We start from the raw sequence: 6,000 nt of genomic DNA on the forward strand, positions 1-6,000 counted from the left end.
GGTGACTCAGGATAAGCTCTGGTGCCAACCTGTGCATGTGCCAACTTCATGGAATGAGCGCACAGCGTCAGAGTCTCTCAGGGGCATGAGGGCAACCTTTCTCCTCTTCTCTGAAGCTCTAGTTCTTCTACCACCCACCCACCAACCTCCCAAGATGGGCAGAAATCATGCTGCTTTATGGGCTTTGCTGAGCAGAGCGTTTGGGCCATGATCCCTGGGTCCATTGCTCATCTCTGTAGAAATAGAAATCTCCAGAACCTACAGTTTTTCATTTCCCATTTTTGACCTCCATCCCATGCCCACTTGTATTTCTGATTTTTTGTGTGTGTCATGAAGTTGCCGGAGAGTTGACTTTAAAAGCCAACAGCATGCTGATCACCGGTCCTTTAAGTTCTCTTTCTTTTAGCACAGAAGTCACTCCTCTAGGCTCACAGATGGGCAGGCACACACAGCACCTGTTACTATAAGCCTTGACATTCATTTCTAAACCACACGTTCTGTTAAGGAATCCGGCATGGGTGGAGTTGCTGAACCAAGGATCTCTGTTTTCTTTCCCAAATTTGTCTAGTCTAGGTCCCAGAAAGCTTGGGCAGGATCCCAGTTGCTATTTGGTGTCTCTCACAAGGATGTAGGAATGTGGAGGAAAGCTATTATTTACTGAGGACCTATTGTATACTGAGGCTTCCCATACCCTAACTTAATCCTCATTATGCAGTCAAGGTGGGGTTTTTTATCCCCATTTTATGGATGAAGAAACAGGCTCAAAACAATGAACAGAGTCACCAGATAAACTACAAGATGCCCAGCTGAACTTGTATTTCAGATAAACAATGAGTAAGGTTGAGTGTAAGTCTGCTCCATGGAATATTTGGGACATACCTATACTAAAAATTATTCATTGCTTATCTGAAATTCAAATTTAACTGGACACCATATATACTTATTTGTTAAATCTGGCAATCCTGAAAGTGAAGCAACTCACCCACGGCTACATAGCTAATAAATGCCAGGAACCAGAATGTCCTTTCTGCCCTGCCTGGGTATCTCCACACTAACGTGTACTCTGATGTCAAAAACTAATGCAAAATGGAAAAGTGTTTTCCTAGATTCCAGCCAGCCCTCAGTATCAAAACACTCAAATCCTTGGAATCAAAACGGAATGCGATAAAGTGAGGGGATGAGAGACTTTTTCTGAAGTATTTGTATATTTCTATTTATTTTACCAGATTTTACGATCTTCACAGGCACCAGCTATGTCTAGCACAACGGCTTGCACACAGAGGGCCTCCCACAGAAACTTGTTCAATTGGACTGAAAAAGCCACCTTTGGCAGTCCTGCTGAGGATGCTAACTTTGGTGGCCAGTAGGCCCTATGTCTTCTGGCATCTCCTACCTTGGCTTTCATTCTAATCTGATTTTGAGGGTGAAAAGGAGGAATCTTCATGCAAATACTTGTGTTCTTCTAACATCAGGACCATGATATGGAAGATTGATAGGAGGTTGAGACCTGTGCTGTGGTTTAAATCCTTGTGTTCCCCCCACTCCACCAAATCCATATGTTGGAATCTTAACCCCCTAATGTGATGGTATTAGGAGATGGGCCTCTGGGAGGTGCTTAAGTCATGAGAGTGGACCCTCCCTTAATGGGATTAGTACCCTTATGAAAGAGGCCCCAGAGAGCTCCTTCACCCTTTCTGCCATGTGAGGATACCATGAAAAGTCTGAAACCTGGAAGAGGGCCCTCATCCAACCATGCTGGCCCTCTGATCTAGAACTTCCGGCCTCCAGAACTATGAGCAATAAATTTCTGCTGTTTATAAGCCACCCAGTCTGTGGTAATTTGTTACAATAGCCCAAATGGACTCAGGCAACATGGTATCTGGTTCTTGCTCTGGCCCTCACTGGCTGATAAATCTGATCTCCAGCTTTATCTCTTGGGAATTGAAGGTTCTGACTAGATTAGCCTTCAAGCTCCTTTGAGCTCCACTATTATACAGCTGGAAGATTGTGGGTGGCTCTGAAGGGGGAGTGGGCATTTGGTAGGATTGGCAGCTATGTGGATATGCTCCTGTGGTAGCATTGCTATGAAAAACTCTTTACAAGGCTGAGTTGTCATTTCTTTTCATCAGAGAAGGAACTAAACATGGTGGAATAATTCTGATACATAGGTACTCTGTTGTGTGGATCTTATCAGTGATAATATTACAAAATATTAAAATTGTTTTTCTCACCAGAAGCCATAACAAGAAAGAGCCCAGATGAATGTAGAGATGGCTTCCATATTGGACAGTGAGCAACCCTAGCCTGATCTGCTCCCTTACTGAAAGCCCTCCATCCGCTGACATAATTTTCTCTTCCCTCTCATCAAAATCATTGATTAAAACTCACCTGGGCCACTCCACTCACTGGTGGTGTGGATTCTGGGCTAGAATTCTGAGCCTTAAGTATTCTTTGTGTGGGTCTGCTGATCTAATCTGCTCTTTTATATTTAACAGTTCTCTTCTACCTTCTTTTAAAGAATAAGATATTGGATAAGCCAGTGGGCAGTAGTCATCCTCCTCAGCTGCTCTCAACATTTATCCTCCTTCTAGGAATAACTTATTAATTATTATTATCTGAAATAAGTCTTGAGGAAACCTCCCCACCCTTCTGAGCTACATTCTCTTGGAACATTTCCTCTCCCACATTTAAAAATATGTCTCCTTTCAGTCTGCAGCTGAATTCTCTTCCTGGAGTGTCACGAGGGTTAAGCTGGCAAGGTCCCCTTTCCCCCAAGGCCTTGATGTCTCCTTGCTGTCACTGACTGGCTCCCCCAGACATCCAGACAGAGATGCAGTATTACATATCCCTTGAACTTCTGTTCTCCAACCAGGCAAGGAGTTAGATTTTTGTGTTTGCTAAAACAAACATCTAGAAAGTGAAAACCTTTCTTACACCTCAAGTGTTTTGCTTTGGTAAATTGTATAATTTTTCTTAGATATTTTAAATCATACTATGACACTTCTCCTTTAACAAAATGTCTTTGAGGAAACTGACTACTGAGAAAAGGGAAATAAAAAGGAAAACTGGCATTTAAGTGAGCGCCTACTTTACTTCAGGGTCTGTTCTAAGTGTCCAACTTACATAGTCTGATTTAATTTTCATAACAACTATGTCTCGCAGATGGGAGAACAGAGACTATGTGCACACACAAACCCATAAACACACAGGTTTTAGGAATACACATAGATACAATCAAACCATACATTAAGGAAAGCAAAAGTATGATGAATATAGGATTTAGGATGATAGTTACCATGTGTGACAGAAGGCAGCGGAAGGAGTCAGCAGAAGGACCATGTAGTCAGAGGAAGGTTATTGTCAAAATCTTAAAGTTCAGAGAGGTGGTTTCATGAATGCCTGCATTCTTTAAAATAACTAAATAGCAAATTAAAGAAAAGTGGGCCATGCAAGGACCAGTGATCAAAATGTGTCATAAACAATTAGGATTGATCCAGTTCCGTTTACCTTTGGTCCAAAAGACAACTCTCAAAGGCAAATGTCCCTCGCTTTACACACTAGGGTTTATATGTCCTGTATGTAAAATCTCATGAAGGACTAGAAACTCTCCTCCATCTTGTACTCATACCAACTGGATTACGTGGCCTCCGAGGTAAACACGGGCAGGGAAGGATGGAAGAACCCATTGACCTTTAATTATCTCAGCCTACAAATAACACGTGTCACTTCTGCTCAGAGTTCATAGGCCAAAACTCGTCACGTAGTCCCAGACTAATTGCAGGGGATGCTGGGAAATGTAGAGGAGGAAATGAAGATTTAGTGAGTACTTGTCTCTACCACACTTCACAAATTCACCTATTAGAGTAAAGGTGAATGATTCTAGGTAAGATTCTTTTTTTATCTATTCTTCCTATGAACTTTAATAGATAAGATAGCCCCATGAAAAGAGCTTGGGTTCAGGGTCAGACATATCTGGGTTTGGATCTTAGCTCTCTTCTAACCGACTTAGATGAACTTGGGCAAGTCATATCCCTTTTCTGAGCCTATTTTCTTATCTGCAAATTGGGGATAATAATTTAAGTGTTGCAGGATTAGTGTAAGGGTGAAATTGGCCAAGACTGTAAGGTGTCCACTAACACGTTGGAATCTCAGTAATTTACTAAATGGTCTTAATTATTACTATGCAAAGCTACTATGAGGTCATTGTTCAAGTTATCCAAATCTCAGTGTAACTTTAGGAATTGTCAACAATACCTTCCTTCACCATTGCTTCAAAATAAAGCCACAAAGCCCTTGTTAGTCCTGCTATCTTGAACAAAATTCTTCCTGTCCAGAACTAGGAAGGCCCCTGTGTGTGCCAAAAGCCTGAGACAAATGCAATAGTGATCCCTTTCTCTGGCCATAAGGATGCTTAGGATCGGTATCCTCACAGAAGCAAGTAAACATATTAGTTCCAGGGTGGTGTTCATTAGACTCATAATACTTTTTAGACACTCTTTGTACTAGTCAGGATAGACGAGGTTATGCTACCATGACAAATATTCCTAAAATCTCAGTGGCTTAACACTAGGGGTTTATTTCTTGCTTATTAAAAGTTCACGTAAGAAATAGGAGACTTTCTAAGCCACTAACTAACTGTGTAACAGCTCAGTGATCCACATATAAGCAGCCTCCATTGTTCTATACACACACTATTTGGAAAATATAACCATTTCAGTTGATATGACAGGGGAAGTGATGCTAGACATTATTGCACTGACAATTGCTTTGGCCAGGAAGTGACACTTACCACATCTACAGACAACACATTGGTCAGAATTAGTCAGATGGCCCCACCTAACTATGGGGGTGGTGGGGAAGTCAAACCCTCCCTGTGTCCAGAAGAGAAAGAAAGCTAAATGGGGGTGAGCATTAGAAGCCTCTGCTGTACTCTGCTTCTCCACCCAAGCCCCACCATAGATGGGCTGTCTTCTGCGAACAAGGGTGCAGCAAGAAGACTGTTTGTAGATACAGTACACTGCAGAGTCCAGTCTTTACTCTGTAAAATCCTGTGAGTGCTCTGCTTCCACGTCTTTGTTATGTGGTTCCTAGAATGCACTTCCTTTCCATTTCTACACTTCCAAATTCTACCCATTTCTCAAAGTTGCATCTTAAATGCTGCCTCCTCTTTCCTCATCTCTTGTATTTTGTTCTTTCATCTGTTTTCCTACATAGTGCTTTATCCTTCCCTTAAGATCCTCCAGTCCGGGATCCCTGGGTGGCGCAGCGGTTTGGCGCCTGCCTTTGGCCCAGGGCGCGATCCTGGAGACCCGGGATCGAATCCCACATCGGGCTCCCGGTGCATGGAGCCTGCTTCTCCCTCTGCCTGTGTCTCTGCCTCTCTCTCTCTGTCTCTCTGTGACTATCATAAATAAATAAAAATTAAAAAAAAAAAAAAAAAAAAAAAAAGATCCTCCAGTCCATTTGTTTTCACTTTATTATTTTTATTATTTATTATTTTTTATTTTTTGTTCAAACGTTTGAATAAACCAAATACAGAGTACTAAAGGAACATGTGGAGCTTGGAATCACAATCAAAACCTTAAGTCCAAGGATCTGGAAGTAAAATTGTGTTCTCTTCTTGGATAAAATTCTGCCCGCCTTTTAAAGTCACAATTTGTTTGGAAATTGACAAGACGATGAGCAGAGAAGCAAGTATGGCTTCCTAGAAGAAGCTCTTCGTTGGACTTAATGGATTGTATCGCTTACTTAGGTCAGTAAGTTCATCTGGCTGGATGTCTATTCCATACCTGGAAAAGACAACTATTGGCAGTCAGCTACTACTGGCCAGGTGGATTAGACAGTGAAACTCAGTTCTCCATCAAGGTAGCAATTCCTGGCAATCAGGAAATTTTCTTTGGAAAGTGCCATTGCTTAACCATCCTAATGAGACTTGGTTAATAACCATAGCAACATTTGCTATCCAAGCAAGCGGTTGGCTACAAATGGCAGTGCTCTTGG

The sequence above is a fragment of the Canis aureus genome, chromosome 10, assembly GCF_053574225.1.
Source record: "Canis aureus isolate CA01 chromosome 10, VMU_Caureus_v.1.0, whole genome shotgun sequence".
In the NCBI taxonomy this organism is placed as follows: Eukaryota; Metazoa; Chordata; class Mammalia; order Carnivora; family Canidae; genus Canis; species Canis aureus.